Below are 16,664 nucleotides of genomic sequence, written 5' to 3' on the forward strand. Positions count from 1 at the left end.
GTCTTCTTAACGGGAGTCCAGGTGGCCATCTCCACAAATGGACTTTTCAGAATCCTTGGGTGGCACCGTAGTCGGAAACCAATTCTGGTTATCGCTTCTCGGCCTTTTGGCTAAGATCAAGTGTAGTATCTGTTCTTATCAGTTTAATATCTGATACGTCCCCTATCTGGGGACCATATATTAAATGGATTTTTAGAACAGGGAGATGGAAAAAGAGCTTGCTCTGTCCACTCCACGCATTGACCTGGTATTGCAGTATCTCCAGGACCGGTGCACCCCTTCTTTAATGCAGTTTCTAAAATCAGAAAGAATTGAATTCAATGCTTTTTGTTCATTTGGCTTGTTTGTCGGATTTTGGGATGGACTCTTTGGCTTTGCTTTTCTTCTCCTCATTGGATTTTTCATGTTAAAAGTTGCAGAAGCCAGATGACAAGCTCATTTTGGTTCAACTTCAGCAACTGTGCATTGCATTGCCATGTAATGTAATGCAATGCTATCTATCTAGCTCTCCCTCTATACTTCCTTTTGGATAAACAGACATATTAGGTGAAAGCTCCAAAATGCTTGCCTAAATAACTACAGGTGGTGAGATAAGCTGCACAATATAATTGACCTATCAGTATATTGTTGCACACACACCATCTATTTAGCAAATGCCCTTGTTATCAACAGCAGCCTTTTAAACTCACCTGAGCTAACAGGTATGTGAGCTGGTTACTCTGCTGCGCTTAAAATTTCTTTTTTGGTTTGCTACAATGCCTTTTCTGAAACGTTGTCTCCCTCTGCTGGAACACTGACTTCTTTCATTTAATGCCTGCAGACTATAAAAGAGAAACCAACCCAAAAAGTTTGGTTGATTAGTCTGTGGCATTCTTTTAAACTGTTGCTTATGGCGGTCTCTGTGAGCTTCTCAGTGACATTCAGCCATCCAGGTATCCCGCCTGCAGTAGACGGAATGTGGCAATGGAACGCTGGCTGCGCGTGTCATAATAGGCTCTGAGCCTTTATATACCTGCGCACAGCAGCAGCCACCTTCAGTCTGCTGCTGGACAGCCAGCAGCAGCAGCAGCAGGAGAGGTAATTAATCAGCAACCCTCCTGCTAAGGGTAGACAGCTGCTCGTTCCACCCCCCCCCCCCGCCTTAATTGGTTCTCCTCCCTTCCAACGGTGTTGAGGCGGGTGGGAACAGCCGGGGGTTGAGGGTACTGTGCTAAAAGAGGTGGAGTTATGCAGATCTAAAACGCGTGGATTGCAGCAGCAGCAAGCCGAAAAGTGCAGGCATGTGAGGGATCTAGAGGTTGACAGCATGTCTTCTTAACGGGAGTCCAGGTGGCCATCTCCACAAATAGACTTTTCAGAATCCTTGGGTGGCACCGTAGTCGGAAACCAATTCTGGTTATCGCTTCTCGGCCTTTTGGCTAAGATCAAGTGTAGTATCTGTTCTTATCAGTTTAATATCTGATACGTCCCCTATCTGGGGACCATATATTAAATGGATTTTTAGAACAGGGAGATGGAAAAAGAGCTTGCTCTGTCCACTCCACGCATTGACCTGGTATTGCAGTATCTCCAGGACCGGTGCACCCCTTCTTTAATGCAGTTTCTAAAATCAGAAAGAATTGAATTCAATGCTTTTTGTTCATTTGGCTTGTTTGTCGGATTTTGGGATGGACTCTTTGGCTTTGCTTTTCTTCTCCTCATTGGATTTTTCATGTTAAAAGTTGCAGAAGCCAGATGACAAGCTCATTTTGGTTCAACTTCAGCAACTGTGCATTGCATTGCCATGTAATGTAATGCAATGCTATCTATCTAGCTCTCCCTCTATACTTCCTTTTGGATAAACAGACATATTAGGCAAGCATTTTGGAGCTTTCACCTAAATAACTACAGGTGGTGAGATAAGCTGCACAATATAATTGACCTTTCAGTATATTGTTGCACACACACCATCTATTTAGCAAATGCCCTTGTTATCAACAGCAGCCTTTTAAACTCACCTGAGCTAACAGGTATGTGAGCTGGTTACTCTGCTGCGCTTAAAATTTCTTTTTTGGCTTGCTACAATGCCTTTTCTGAAACGTTGTCTCCCTCTGCTGGAACACTGACTTCTTTCATTTAATGCCTGCAGACTATAAAAGAGAAACCAACCCAAAAAGTTTGGTTGATTAGTCTGTGGCATTCTTTTAAACTGTTGCTTATGGCGGTCTCTGTGAGCTTCTCAGTGACATTCAGCCATCCAGGTATCCCGCCTGCAGTAGACGGAATGTGGCAATGGAACGCTGGCTGCGCGTGTCATAATAGGCTCTGAGCCTTTATATACCTGCGCACAGCAGCAGCCACCTTCAGTCTGCTGCTGGACAGCCAGCAGCAGCAGCAGCAGCAGGAGAGGTAATTAATCAGCAACCCTCCTGCTAAGGGTAGACAGCTGCTCGTTCCACCCCCCCCCCCCGCCTTAATTGGTTCTCCTCCCTTCCAACGGTGTTGAGGCGGGTGGGAACAGCCGGGGGTTGAGGGTACTGTGCTAAAAGAGGTGGAGTTATGCAGATCTAAAACGCGTGGATTGCAGCAGCAGCAAGCCGAAAAGTGCAGGCATGTGAGGGATCTAGAGGTTGACAGCATGTCTTCTTAACGGGAGTCCAGGTGGCCATCTCCACAAATGGACTTTTCAGAATCCTTGGGTGGCACCGTAGTCGGAAACCAATTCTGGTTATCGCTTCTCGGCCTTTTGGCTAAGATCAAGTGTAGTATCTGTTCTTATCAGTTTAATATCTGATACGTCCCCTATCTGGGGACCATATATTAAATGGATTTTTAGAACAGGGAGATGGAAAAAGAGCTTGCTCTGTCCACTCCACGCATTGACCTGGTATTGCAGTATCTCCAGGACCGGTGCACCCCTTCTTTAATGCAGTTTCTAAAATCAGAAAGAATTGAATTCAATGCTTTTTGTTCATTTGGCTTGTTTGTCGGATTTTGGGATGGACTCTTTGGCTTTGCTTTTCTTCTCCTCATTGGATTTTTCATGTTAAAAGTTGCAGAAGCCAGATGACAAGCTCATTTTGGTTCAACTTCAGCAACTGTGCATTGCATTGCCATGTAATGTAATGCAATGCTATCTATCTAGCTCTCCCTCTATACTTCCTTTTGGATAAACAGACATATTAGGCAAGCATTTTGGAGCTTTCACCTAAATAACTACAGGTGGTGAGATAAGCTGCACAATATAATTGACCTTTCAGTATATTGTTGCACACACACCATCTATTTAGCAAATGCCCTTGTTATCAACAGCAGCCTTTTAAACTCACCTGAGCTAACAGGTATGTGAGCTGGTTACTCTGCTGCGCTTAAAATTTCTTTTTTGGTTTGCTACAATGCCTTTTCTGAAACGTTGTCTCCCTCTGCTGGAACACTGACTTCTTTCATTTAATGCCTGCAGACTATAAAAGAGAAACCAACCCAAAAAGTTTGGTTGATTAGTCTGTGGCATTCTTTTAAACTGTTGCTTATGGCGGTCTCTGTGAGCTTCTCAGTGACATTCAGCCATCCAGGTATCCCGCCTGCAGTAGACGGAATGTGGCAATGGAACGCTGGCTGCGCGTGTCATAATAGGCTCTGAGCCTTTATATACCTGCGCACAGCAGCAGCCACCTTCAGTCTGCTGCTGGACAGCCAGCAGCAGCAGCAGCAGCAGGAGAGGTAATTAATCAGCAACCCTCCTGCTAAGGGTAGACAGCTGCTCGTTCCACCCCCCTCCCCCCGCCTTAATTGGTTCTCCTCCCTTCCAACGGTGTTGAGGCGGGTGGGAACAGCCGGGGGTTGAGGGTACTGTGCTAAAAGAGGTGGAGTTATGCAGATCTAAAACGCGTGGATTGCAGCAGCAGCAAGCCGAAAAGTGCAGGCATGTGAGGGATCTAGAGGTTGACAGCATGTCTTCTTAACGGGAGTCCAGGTGGCCATCTCCACAAATGGACTTTTCAGAATCCTTGGGTGGCACCGTAGTCGGAAACCAATTCTGGTTATCGCTTCTCGGCCTTTTGGCTAAGATCAAGTGTAGTATCTGTTCTTATCAGTTTAATATCTGATACGTCCCCTATCTGGGGACCATATATTAAATGGATTTTTAGAACAGGGAGATGGAAAAAGAGCTTGCTCTGTCCACTCCACGCATTGACCTGGTATTGCAGTATCTCCAGGACCGGTGCACCCCTTCTTTAATGCAGTTTCTAAAATCAGAAAGAATTGAATTCAATGCTTTTTGTTCATTTGGCTTGTTTGTCGGATTTTGGGATGGACTCTTTGGCTTTGCTTTTCTTCTCCTCATTGGATTTTTCATGTTAAAAGTTGCAGAAGCCAGATGACAAGCTCATTTTGGTTCAACTTCAGCAACTGTGCATTGCATTGCCATGTAATGTAATGCAATGCTATCTATCTAGCTCTCCCTCTATACTTCCTTTTGGATAAACAGACATATTAGGCAAGCATTTTGGAGCTTTCACCTAAATAACTACAGGTGGTGAGATAAGCTGCACAATATAATTGACCTTTCAGTATATTGTTGCACACACACCATCTATTTAGCAAATGCCCTTGTTATCAACAGCAGCCTTTTAAACTCACCTGAGCTAACAGGTATGTGAGCTGGTTACTCTGCTGCGCTTAAAATTTCTTTTTTGGTTTGCTACAATGCCTTTTCTGAAACGTTGTCTCCCTCTGCTGGAACACTGACTTCTTTCATTTAATGCCTGCAGACTATAAAAGAGAAACCAACCCAAAAAGTTTGGTTGATTAGTCTGTGGCATTCTTTTAAACTGTTGCTTATGGCGGTCTCTGTGAGCTTCTCAGTGACATTCAGCCATCCAGGTATCCCGCCTGCAGTAGACGGAATGTGGCAATGGAACGCTGGCTGCGCGTGTCATAATAGGCTCTGAGCCTTTATATACCTGCGCACAGCAGCAGCCACCTTCAGTCTGCTGCTGGACAGCCAGCAGCAGCAGCAGCAGCAGGAGAGGTAATTAATCAGCAACCCTCCTGCTAAGGGTAGACAGCTGCTCGTTCCACCCCCCCCCCCCGCCTTAATTGGTTCTCCTCCCTTCCAACGGTGTTGAGGCGGGTGGGAACAGCCGGGGGTTGAGGGTACTGTGCTAAAAGAGGTGGAGTTATGCAGATCTAAAACGCGTGGATTGCAGCAGCAGCAAGCCGAAAAGTGCAGGCATGTGAGGGATCTAGAGGTTGACAGCATGTCTTCTTAACGGGAGTCCAGGTGGCCATCTCCACAAATGGACTTTTCAGAATCCTTGGGTGGCACCGTAGTCGGAAACCAATTCTGGTTATCGCTTCTCGGCCTTTTGGCTAAGATCAAGTGTAGTATCTGTTCTTATCAGTTTAATATCTGATACGTCCCCTATCTGGGGACCATATATTAAATGGATTTTTAGAACAGGGAGATGGAAAAAGAGCTTGCTCTGTCCACTCCACGCATTGACCTGGTATTGCAGTATCTCCAGGACCGGTGCACCCCTTCTTTAATGCAGTTTCTAAAATCAGAAAGAATTGAATTCAATGCTTTTTGTTCATTTGGCTTGTTTGTCGGATTTTGGGATGGACTCTTTGGCTTTGCTTTTCTTCTCCTCATTGGATTTTTCATGTTAAAAGTTGCAGAAGCCAGATGACAAGCTCATTTTGGTTCAACTTCAGCAACTGTGCATTGCATTGCCATGTAATGTAATGCAATGCTATCTATCTAGCTCTCCCTCTATACTTCCTTTTGGATAAACAGACATATTAGGCAAGCATTTTGGAGCTTTCACCTAAATAACTACAGGTGGTGAGATAAGCTGCACAATATAATTGACCTTTCAGTATATTGTTGCACACACACCATCTATTTAGCAAATGCCCTTGTTATCAACAGCAGCCTTTTAAACTCACCTGAGCTAACAGGTATGTGAGCTGGTTACTCTGCTGCGCTTAAAATTTCTTTTTTGGTTTGCTACAATGCCTTTTCTGAAACGTTGTCTCCCTCTGCTGGAACACTGACTTCTTTCATTTAATGCCTGCAGACTATAAAAGAGAAACCAACCCAAAAAGTTTGGTTGATTAGTCTGTGGCATTCTTTTAAACTGTTGCTTATGGCGGTCTCTGTGAGCTTCTCAGTGACATTCAGCCATCCAGGTATCCCGCCTGCAGTAGACGGAATGTGGCAATGGAACGCTGGCTGCGCGTGTCATAATAGGCTCTGAGCCTTTATATACCTGCGCACAGCAGCAGCCACCTTCAGTCTGCTGCTGGACAGCCAGCAGCAGCAGCAGCAGCAGGAGAGGTAATTAATCAGCAACCCTCCTGCTAAGGGTAGACAGCTGCTCGTTCCACCCCCCCCCCCGCCTTAATTGGTTCTCCTCCCTTCCAACGGTGTTGAGGCGGGTGGGAACAGCCGGGGGTTGAGGGTACTGTGCTAAAAGAGGTGGAGTTATGCAGATCTAAAACGCGTGGATTGCAGCAGCAGCAAGCCGAAAAGTGCAGGCATGTGAGGGATCTAGAGGTTGACAGCATGTCTTCTTAACGGGAGTCCAGGTGGCCATCTCCACAAATGGACTTTTCAGAATCCTTGGGTGGCACCGTAGTCGGAAACCAATTCTGGTTATCGCTTCTCGGCCTTTTGGCTAAGATCAAGTGTAGTATCTGTTCTTATCAGTTTAATATCTGATACGTCCCCTATCTGGGGACCATATATTAAATGGATTTTTAGAACAGGGAGATGGAAAAAGAGCTTGCTCTGTCCACTCCACGCATTGACCTGGTATTGCAGTATCTCCAGGACCGGTGCACCCCTTCTTTAATGCAGTTTCTAAAATCAGAAAGAATTGAATTCAATGCTTTTTGTTCATTTGGCTTGTTTGTCGGATTTTGGGATGGACTCTTTGGCTTTGCTTTTCTTCTCCTCATTGGATTTTTCATGTTAAAAGTTGCAGAAGCCAGATGACAAGCTCATTTTGGTTCAACTTCAGCAACTGTGCATTGCATTGCCATGTAATGTAATGCAATGCTATCTATCTAGCTCTCCCTCTATACTTCCTTTTGGATAAACAGACATATTAGGCAAGCATTTTGGAGCTTTCACCTAAATAACTACAGGTGGTGAGATAAGCTGCACAATATAATTGACCTTTCAGTATATTGTTGCACACACACCATCTATTTAGCAAATGCCCTTGTTATCAACAGCAGCCTTTTAAACTCACCTGAGCTAACAGGTATGTGAGCTGGTTACTCTGCTGCGCTTAAAATTTCTTTTTTGGTTTGCTACAATGCCTTTTCTGAAACGTTGTCTCCCTCTGCTGGAACACTGACTTCTTTCATTTAATGCCTGCAGACTATAAAAGAGAAACCAACCCAAAAAGTTTGGTTGATTAGTCTGTGGCATTCTTTTAAACTGTTGCTTATGGCGGTCTCTGTGAGCTTCTCAGTGACATTCAGCCATCCAGGTATCCCGCCTGCAGTAGACGGAATGTGGCAATGGAACGCTGGCTGCGCGTGTCATAATAGGCTCTGAGCCTTTATATACCTGCGCACAGCAGCAGCCACCTTCAGTCTGCTGCTGGACAGCCAGCAGCAGCAGCAGCAGCAGGAGAGGTAATTAATCAGCAACCCTCCTGCTAAGGGTAGACAGCTGCTCGTTCCACCCCCCCCCCGCCTTAATTGGTTCTCCTCCCTTCCAACGGTGTTGAGGCGGGTGGGAACAGCCGGGGGTTGAGGGTACTGTGCTAAAAGAGGTGGAGTTATGCAGATCTAAAACGCGTGGATTGCAGCAGCAGCAAGCCGAAAAGTGCAGGCATGTGAGGGATCTAGAGGTTGACAGCATGTCTTCTTAACGGGAGTCCAGGTGGCCATCTCCACAAATGGACTTTTCAGAATCCTTGGGTGGCACCGTAGTCGGAAACCAATTCTGGTTATCACTTCTCGGCCTTTTGGCTAAGATCAAGTGTAGTATCTGTTCTTATCAGTTTAATATCTGATACGTCCCCTATCTGGGGACCATATATTAAATGGATTTTTAGAACAGGGAGATGGAAAAAGAGCTTGCTCTGTCCACTCCACGCATTGACCTGGTATTGCAGTATCTCCAGGACCGGTGCACCCCTTCTTTAATGCAGTTTCTAAAATCAGAAAGAATTGAATTCAATGCTTTTTGTTCATTTGGCTTGTTTGTCGGATTTTGGGATGGACTCTTTGGCTTTGCTTTTCTTCTCCTCATTGGATTTTTCATGTTAAAAGTTGCAGAAGCCAGATGACAAGCTCATTTTGGTTCAACTTCAGCAACTGTGCATTGCATTGCCATGTAATGTAATGCAATGCTATCTATCTAGCTCTCCCTCTATACTTCCTTTTGGATAAACAGACATATTAGGCAAGCATTTTGGAGCTTTCACCTAAATAACTACAGGTGGTGAGATAAGCTGCACAATATAATTGACCTTTCAGTATATTGTTGCACACACACCATCTATTTAGCAAATGCCCTTGTTATCAACAGCAGCCTTTTAAACTCACCTGAGCTAACAGGTATGTGAGCTGGTTACTCTGCTGCGCTTAAAATTTCTTTTTTGGTTTGCTACAATGCCTTTTCTGAAACGTTGTCTCCCTCTGCTGGAACACTGACTTCTTTCATTTAATGCCTGCAGACTATAAAAGAGAAACCAACCCAAAAAGTTTGGTTGATTAGTCTGTGGCATTCTTTTAAACTGTTGCTTATGGCGGTCTCTGTGAGCTTCTCAGTGACATTCAGCCATCCAGGTATCCCGCCTGCAGTAGACGGAATGTGGCAATGGAACGCTGGCTGCGCGTGTCATAATAGGCTCTGAGCCTTTATATACCCGCGCACAGCAGCAGCCACCTTCAGTCTGCTGCTGGACAGCCAGCAGCAGCAGCAGCAGGAGAGGTAATTAATCAGCAACCCTCCTGCTAAGGGTAGACAGCTGCTCGTTCCACCCCCCCCCCCCCCCGCCTTAATTGGTTCTCCTCCCTTCCAACGGTGTTGAGGCGGGTGGGAACAGCCGGGGGTTGAGGGTACTGTGCTAAAAGAGGTGGAGTTATGCAGATCTAAAACGCGTGGATTGCAGCAGCAGCAAGCCGAAAAGTGCAGGCATGTGAGGGATCTAGAGGTTGACAGCATGTCTTCTTAACGGGAGTCCAGGTGGCCATCTCCACAAATGGACTTTTCAGAATCCTTGGGTGGCACCGTAGTCGGAAACCAATTCTGGTTATCGCTTCTCGGCCTTTTGGCTAAGATCAAGTGTAGTATCTGTTCTTATCAGTTTAATATCTGATACGTCCCCTATCTGGGGACCATATATTAAATGGATTTTTAGAACAGGGAGATGGAAAAAGAGCTTGCTCTGTCCACTCCACGCATTGACCTGGTATTGCAGTATCTCCAGGACCGGTGCACCCCTTCTTTAATGCAGTTTCTAAAATCAGAAAGAATTGAATTCAATGCTTTTTGTTCATTTGGCTTGTTTGTCGGATTTTGGGATGGACTCTTTGGCTTTGCTTTTCTTCTCCTCATTGGATTTTTCATGTTAAAAGTTGCAGAAGCCAGATGACAAGCTCATTTTGGTTCAACTTCAGCAACTGTGCATTGCATTGCCATGTAATGTAATGCAATGCTATCTATCTAGCTCTCCCTCTATACTTCCTTTTGGATAAACAGACATATTAGGCAAGCATTTTGGAGCTTTCACCTAAATAACTACAGGTGGTGAGATAAGCTGCACAATATAATTGACCTTTCAGTATATTGTTGCACACACACCATCTATTTAGCAAATGCCCTTGTTATCAACAGCAGCCTTTTAAACTCACCTGAGCTAACAGGTATGTGAGCTGGTTACTCTGCTGCGCTTAAAATTTCTTTTTTGGTTTGCTACAATGCCTTTTCTGAAACGTTGTCTCCCTCTGCTGGAACACTGACTTCTTTCATTTAATGCCTGCAGACTATAAAAGAGAAACCAACCCAAAAAGTTTGGTTGATTAGTCTGTGGCATTCTTTTAAACTGTTGCTTATGGCGGTCTCTGTGAGCTTCTCAGTGACATTCAGCCATCCAGGTATCCCGCCTGCAGTAGACGGAATGTGGCAATGGAACGCTGGCTGCGCGTGTCATAATAGGCTCTGAGCCTTTATATACCTGCGCACAGCAGCAGCCACCTTCAGTCTGCTGCTGGACAGCCAGCAGCAGCAGCAGCAGCAGGAGAGGTAATTAATCAGCAACCCTCCTGCTAAGGGTAGACAGCTGCTCGTTCCACCCCCCCCCCCCGCCTTAATTGGTTCTCCTCCCTTCCAACGGTGTTGAGGCGGGTGGGAACAGCCGGGGGTTGAGGGTACTGTGCTAAAAGAGGTGGAGTTATGCAGATCTAAAACGCGTGGATTGCAGCAGCAGCAAGTCGAAAAGTGCAGGCATGTGAGGGATCTAGAGGTTGACAGCATGTCTTCTTAACGGGAGTCCAGGTGGCCATCTCCACAAATGGACTTTTCAGAATCCTTGGGTGGCACCGTAGTCGGAAACCAATTCTGGTTATCGCTTCTCGGCCTTTTGGCTAAGATCAAGTGTAGTATCTGTTCTTATCAGTTTAATATCTGATACGTACCCTATCTGGGGACCATATATTAAATGGATTTTTAGAACAGGGAGATGGAAAAAGAGCTTGCTCTGTCCACTCCACGCATTGACCTGGTATTGCAGTATCTCCAGGACCGGTGCACCCCTTCTTTAATGCAGTTTCTAAAATCAGAAAGAATTGAATTCAATGCTTTTTGTTCATTTGGCTTGTTTGTCGGATTTTGGGATGGACTCTTTGGCTTTGCTTTTCTTCTCCTCATTGGATTTTTCATGTTAAAAGTTGCAGAAGCCAGATGACAAGCTCATTTTGGTTCAACTTCAGCAACTGTGCATTGCATTGCCATGTAATGTAATGCAATGCTATCTATCTAGCTCTCCCTCTATACTTCCTTTTGGATAAACAGACATATTAGGCAAGCATTTTGGAGCTTTCACCTAAATAACTACAGGTGGTGAGATAAGCTGCACAATATAATTGACCTTTCAGTATATTGTTGCACACACACCATCTATTTAGCAAATGCCCTTGTTATCAACAGCAGCCTTTTAAACTCACCTGAGCTAACAGGTATGTGAGCTGGTTACTCTGCTGCGCTTAACATTTCTTTTTTGGTTTGCTACAATGCCTTTTCTGAAACGTTGTCTCCCTCTGCTGGAACACTGACTTCTTTCATTTAATGCCTGCAGACTATAAAAGAGAAACCAACCCAAAAAGTTTGGTTGATTAGTCTGTGGCATTCTTTTAAACTGTTGCTTATGGCGGTCTCTGTGAGCTTCTCAGTGACATTCAGCCATCCAGGTATCCCGCCTGCAGTAGACGGAATGTGGCAATGGAACGCTGGCTGCGCGTGTCATAATAGGCTCTGAGCCTTTATATACCTGCGCACAGCAGCAGCCACCTTCAGTCTGCTGCTGGACAGCCAGCAGCAGCAGCAGCAGCAGGAGAGGTAATTAATCAGCAACCCTCCTGCTAAGGGTAGACAGCTGCTCGTTCCACCCCCCCCCCCGCCTTAATTGGTTCTCCTCCCTTCCAACGGTGTTGAGGCGGGTGGGAACAGCCGGGGGTTGAGGGTACTGTGCTAAAAGAGGTGGAGTTATGCAGATCTAAAACGCGTGGATTGCAGCAGCAGCAAGCCGAAAAGTGCAGGCATGTGAGGGATCTAGAGGTTGACAGCATGTCTTCTTAACGGGAGTCCAGGTGGCCATCTCCACAAATGGACTTTTCAGAATCCTTGGGTGGCACCGTAGTCGGAAACCAATTCTGGTTATCGCTTCTCGGCCTTTTGGCTAAGATCAAGTGTAGTATCTGTTCTTATCAGTTTAATATCTGATACGTCCCCTATCTGGGGACCATATATTAAATGGATTTTTAGAACAGGGAGATGGAAAAAGAGCTTGCTCTGTCCACTCCACGCATTGACCTGGTATTGCAGTATCTCCAGGACCGGTGCACCCCTTCTTTAATGCAGTTTCTAAAATCAGAAAGAATTGAATTCAATGCTTTTTGTTCATTTGGCTTGTTTGTCGGATTTTGGGATGGACTCTTTGGCTTTGCTTTTCTTCTCCTCATTGGATTTTTCATGTTAAAAGTTGCAGAAGCCAGATGACAAGCTCATTTTGGTTCAACTTCAGCAACTGTGCATTGCATTGCCATGTAATGTAATGCAATGCTATCTATCTAGCTCTCCCTCTATACTTCCTTTTGGATAAACAGACATATTAGGCAAGCATTTTGGAGCTTTCACCTAAATAACTACAGGTGGTGAGATAAGCTGCACAATATAATTGACCTTTCAGTATATTGTTGCACACACACCATCTATTTAGCAAATGCCCTTGTTATCAACAGCAGCCTTTTAAACTCACCTGAGCTAACAGGTATGTGAGCTGGTTACTCTGCTGCGCTTAAAATTTCTTTTTTGGTTTGCTACAATGCCTTTTCTGAAACGTTGTCTCCCTCTGCTGGAACACTGACTTCTTTCATTTAATGCCTGCAGACTATAAAAGAGAAACCAACCCAAAAAGTTTGGTTGATTAGTCTGTGGCATTCTTTTAAACTGTTGCTTATGGCGGTCTCTGTGAGCTTCTCAGTGACATTCAGCCATCCAGGTATCCCGCCTGCAGTAGACGGAATGTGGCAATGGAACGCTGGCTGCGCGTGTCATAATAGGCTCTGAGCCTTTATATACCTGCGCACAGCAGCAGCCACCTTCAGTCTGCTGCTGGACAGCCAGCAGCAGCAGCAGCAGCAGGAGAGGTAATTAATCAGCAACCCTCCTGCTAAGGGTAGACAGCTGCTCGTTCCACCCCCCCCCCGCCTTAATTGGTTCTCCTCCCTTCCAACGGTGTTGAGGCGGGTGGGAACAGCCGGGGGTTGAGGGTACTGTGCTAAAAGAGGTGGAGTTATGCAGATCTAAAACGCGTGGATTGCAGCAGCAGCAAGCCGAAAAGTGCAGGCATGTGAGGGATCTAGAGGTTGACAGCATGTCTTCTTAACGGGAGTCCAGGTGGCCATCTCCACAAATGGACTTTTCAGAATCCTTGGGTGGCACCGTAGTCGGAAACCAATTCTGGTTATCGCTTCTCGGCCTTTTGGCTAAGATCAAGTGTAGTATCTGTTCTTATCAGTTTAATATCTGATACGTCCCCTATCTGGGGACCATATATTAAATGGATTTTTAGAACAGGGAGATGGAAAAAGAGCTTGCTCTGTCCACTCCACGCATTGACCTGGTATTGCAGTATCTCCAGGACCGGTGCACCCCTTCTTTAATGCAGTTTCTAAAATCAGAAAGAATTGAATTCAATGCTTTTTGTTCATTTGGCTTGTTTGTCGGATTTTGGGATGGACTCTTTGGCTTTGCTTTTCTTCTCCTCATTGGATTTTTCATGTTAAAAGTTGCAGAAGCCAGATGACAAGCTCATTTTGGTTCAACTTCAGCAACTGTGCATTGCATTGCCATGTAATGTAATGCAATGCTATCTATCTAGCTCTCCCTCTATACTTCCTTTTGGATAAACAGACATATTAGGCAAGCATTTTGGAGCTTTCACCTAAATAACTACAGGTGGTGAGATAAGCTGCACAATATAATTGACCTTTCAGAATATTGTTGCACACACACCATCTATTTAGCAAATGCCCTTGTTATCAACAGCAGCCTTTTAAACTCACCTGAGCTAACAGGTATGTGAGCTGGTTACTCTGCTGCGCTTAAAATTTCTTTTTTGGTTTGCTACAATGCCTTTTCTGAAACGTTGTCTCCCTCTGCTGGAACACTGACTTCTTTCATTTAATGCCTGCAGACTATAAAAGAGAAACCAACCCAAAAAGTTTGGTTGATTAGTCTGTGGCATTCTTTTAAACTGTTGCTTATGGCGGTCTCTGTGAGCTTCTCAGTGACATTCAGCCATCCAGGTATCCCGCCTGCAGTAGACGGAATGTGGCAATGGAACGCTGGCTGCGCGTGTCATAATAGGCTCTGAGCCTTTATATACCTGCGCACAGCAGCAGCCACCTTCAGTCTGCTGCTGGACAGCCAGCAGCAGCAGCAGCAGCAGGAGAGGTAATTAATCAGCAACCCTCCTGCTAAGGGTAGACAGCTGCTCGTTCCACCCCCCCCCCGCCTTAATTGGTTCTCCTCCCTTCCAACGGTGTTGAGGCGGGTGGGAACAGCCGGGGGTTGAGGGTACTGTGCTAAAAGAGGTGGAGTTATGCAGATCTAAAACGCGTGGATTGCAGCAGCAGCAAGCCGAAAAGTGCAGGCATGTGAGGGATCTAGAGGTTGACAGCATGTCTTCTTAACGGGAGTCCAGGTGGCCATCTCCACAAATGGACTTTTCAGAATCCTTGGGTGGCACCGTAGTCGGAAACCAATTCTGGTTATCGCTTCTCGGCCTTTTGGCTAAGATCAAGTGTAGTATCTGTTCTTATCAGTTTAATATCTGATACGTCCCCTATCTGGGGACCATATATTAAATGGATTTTTAGAACAGGGAGATGGAAAAAGAGCTTGCTCTGTCCACTCCACGCATTGACCTGGTATTGCAGTATCTCCAGGACCGGTGCACCCCTTCTTTAATGCAGTTTCTAAAATCAGAAAGAATTGAATTCAATGCTTTTTGTTCATTTGGCTTGTTTGTCGGATTTTGGGATGGACTCTTTGGCTTTGCTTTTCTTCTCCTCATTGGATTTTTCATGTTAAAAGTTGCAGAAGCCAGATGACAAGCTCATTTTGGTTCAACTTCAGCAACTGTGCATTGCATTGCCATGTAATGTAATGCAATGCTATCTATCTAGCTCTCCCTCTATACTTCCTTTTGGATAAACAGACATATTAGGCAAGCATTTTGGAGCTTTCACCTAAATAACTACAGGTGGTGAGATAAGCTGCACAATATAATTGACCTTTCAGTATATTGTTGCACACACACCATCTATTTAGCAAATGCCCTTGTTATCAACAGCAGCCTTTTAAACTCACCTGAGCTAACAGGTATGTGAGCTGGTTACTCTGCTGCGCTTAAAATTTCTTTTTTGGTTTGCTACAATGCCTTTTCTGAAACGTTGTCTCCCTCTGCTGGAACACTGACTTCTTTCATTTAATGCCTGCAGACTATAAAAGAGAAACCAACCCAAAAAGTTTGGTTGATTAGTCTGTGGCATTCTTTTAAACTGTTGCTTATGGCGGTCTCTGTGAGCTTCTCAGTGACATTCAGCCATCCAGGTATCCCGCCTGCAGTAGACGGAATGTGGCAATGGAACGCTGGCTGCGCGTGTCATAATAGGCTCTGAGCCTTTATATACCTGCGCACAGCAGCAGCCACCTTCAGTCTGCTGCTGGACAGCCAGCAGCAGCAGCAGCAGGAGAGGTAATTAATCAGCAACCCTCCTGCTAAGGGTAGACAGCTGCTCGTTCCACCCCCCCCCCCCCCGCCTTAATTGGTCCTCCTCCCTTCCAACGGTGTTGAGGCGGGTGGGAACAGCCGGGGGTTGAGGGTACTGTGCTAAAAGAGGTGGAGTTATGCAGATCTAAAACGCGTGGATTGCAGCAGCAGCAAGCCGAAAAGTGCAGGCATGTGAGGGATCTAGAGGTTGACAGCATGTCTTCTTAACGGGAGTCCAGGTGGCCATCTCCACAAATGGACTTTTCAGAATCCTTGGGTGGCACCGTAGTCGGAAACCAATTCTGGTTATCGCTTCTCGGCCTTTTGGCTAAGATCAAGTGTAGTATCTGTTCTTATCAGTTTAATATCTGATACGTCCCCTATCTGGGGACCATATATTAAATGGATTTTTAGAACAGGGAGATGGAAAAAGAGCTTGCTCTGTCCACTCCACGCATTGACCTGGTATTGCAGTATCTCCAGGACCGGTGCACCCCTTCTTTAATGCAGTTTCTAAAATCAGAAAGAATTGAATTCAATGCTTTTTGTTCATTTGGCTTGTTTGTCGGATTTTGGGATGGACTCTTTGGCTTTGCTTTTCTTCTCCTCATTGGATTTTTCATGTTAAAAGTTGCAGAAGCCAGATGACAAGCTCATTTTGGTTCAACTTCAGCAACTGTGCATTGCATTGCCATGTAATGTAATGCAATGCTATCTATCTAGCTCTCCCTCTATACTTCCTTTTGGATAAACAGACATATTAGGCAAGCATTTTGGAGCTTTCACCTAAATAACTACAGGTGGTGAGATAAGCTGCACAATATAATTGACCTTTCAGTATATTGTTGCACACACACCATCTATTTAGCAAATGCCCTTGTTATCAACAGCAGCCTTTTAAACTCACCTGAGCTAACAGGTATGTGAGCTGGTTACTCTGCTGCGCTTAAAATTTCTTTTTTGGTTTGCTACAATGCCTTTTCTGAAACGTTGTCTCCCTCTGCTGGAACACTGACTTCTTTCATTTAATGCCTGCAGACTATAAAAGAGAAACCAACCCAAAAAGTTTGGTTGATTAGTCTGTGGCATTCTTTTAAACTGTTGCTTATGGCGGTCTCTGTGAGCTTCTCAGTGACATTCAGCCATCCAGGTATCCCGCCT

At 45.2% G+C, this 16,664-nt stretch overlaps 13 non-coding genes across 13 annotated transcripts; all 13 read left to right on the forward strand.

Moving 5' to 3' along the window:
* Positions 1-90: 90 nt before the first annotated feature.
* On the forward strand, positions 91-281 carry LOC141159068 (U2 spliceosomal RNA). Its single transcript, XR_012249082.1, has one exon. It is a non-coding gene; the product is annotated as a U2 spliceosomal RNA (small nuclear RNA).
* Positions 282-1,398: 1,117 nt separating this feature from the next.
* Positions 1,399-1,589, forward strand: LOC141159069 (U2 spliceosomal RNA). The gene has a single exon (XR_012249083.1). It is a non-coding gene; the product is annotated as a U2 spliceosomal RNA (small nuclear RNA).
* A 1,120-nt stretch (positions 1,590-2,709) lies between these two features.
* Positions 2,710-2,900, forward strand: LOC141159070 (U2 spliceosomal RNA). The gene has a single exon (XR_012249084.1). It is a non-coding gene; the product is annotated as a U2 spliceosomal RNA (small nuclear RNA).
* A 1,121-nt stretch (positions 2,901-4,021) lies between these two features.
* LOC141159071 (U2 spliceosomal RNA) lies at positions 4,022-4,212 on the forward strand. Its single transcript, XR_012249085.1, has one exon. It is a non-coding gene; the product is annotated as a U2 spliceosomal RNA (small nuclear RNA).
* A 1,120-nt stretch (positions 4,213-5,332) lies between these two features.
* Positions 5,333-5,523, forward strand: LOC141159072 (U2 spliceosomal RNA). The gene has a single exon (XR_012249086.1). It is a non-coding gene; the product is annotated as a U2 spliceosomal RNA (small nuclear RNA).
* Positions 5,524-6,642: 1,119 nt separating this feature from the next.
* Positions 6,643-6,833, forward strand: LOC141159073 (U2 spliceosomal RNA). Its single transcript, XR_012249087.1, has one exon. It is a non-coding gene; the product is annotated as a U2 spliceosomal RNA (small nuclear RNA).
* Positions 6,834-7,951: 1,118 nt separating this feature from the next.
* Positions 7,952-8,142, forward strand: LOC141159477 (U2 spliceosomal RNA). Its single transcript, XR_012249483.1, has one exon. It is a non-coding gene; the product is annotated as a U2 spliceosomal RNA (small nuclear RNA).
* Positions 8,143-9,262: 1,120 nt separating this feature from the next.
* On the forward strand, positions 9,263-9,453 carry LOC141159074 (U2 spliceosomal RNA). The gene has a single exon (XR_012249088.1). It is a non-coding gene; the product is annotated as a U2 spliceosomal RNA (small nuclear RNA).
* A 1,120-nt stretch (positions 9,454-10,573) lies between these two features.
* LOC141159881 (U2 spliceosomal RNA) lies at positions 10,574-10,764 on the forward strand. Its single transcript, XR_012249875.1, has one exon. It is a non-coding gene; the product is annotated as a U2 spliceosomal RNA (small nuclear RNA).
* A 1,119-nt stretch (positions 10,765-11,883) lies between these two features.
* Positions 11,884-12,074, forward strand: LOC141159075 (U2 spliceosomal RNA). The gene has a single exon (XR_012249089.1). It is a non-coding gene; the product is annotated as a U2 spliceosomal RNA (small nuclear RNA).
* A 1,118-nt stretch (positions 12,075-13,192) lies between these two features.
* Positions 13,193-13,383, forward strand: LOC141159077 (U2 spliceosomal RNA). The gene has a single exon (XR_012249091.1). It is a non-coding gene; the product is annotated as a U2 spliceosomal RNA (small nuclear RNA).
* A 1,118-nt stretch (positions 13,384-14,501) lies between these two features.
* Positions 14,502-14,692, forward strand: LOC141159078 (U2 spliceosomal RNA). Its single transcript, XR_012249092.1, has one exon. It is a non-coding gene; the product is annotated as a U2 spliceosomal RNA (small nuclear RNA).
* A 1,119-nt stretch (positions 14,693-15,811) lies between these two features.
* Positions 15,812-16,002, forward strand: LOC141159079 (U2 spliceosomal RNA). The gene has a single exon (XR_012249093.1). It is a non-coding gene; the product is annotated as a U2 spliceosomal RNA (small nuclear RNA).
* The last annotated feature ends 662 nt before the right edge of the window (positions 16,003-16,664 follow it).

Source organism: Phyllobates terribilis, unplaced genomic scaffold, assembly GCF_046119375.1.
Source record: "Phyllobates terribilis strain yellow unplaced genomic scaffold, ASM4611937v1 Scaffold_8__6_contigs__length_399053987, whole genome shotgun sequence".
Classification (NCBI taxonomy): domain Eukaryota; kingdom Metazoa; phylum Chordata; class Amphibia; order Anura; family Dendrobatidae; genus Phyllobates; species Phyllobates terribilis.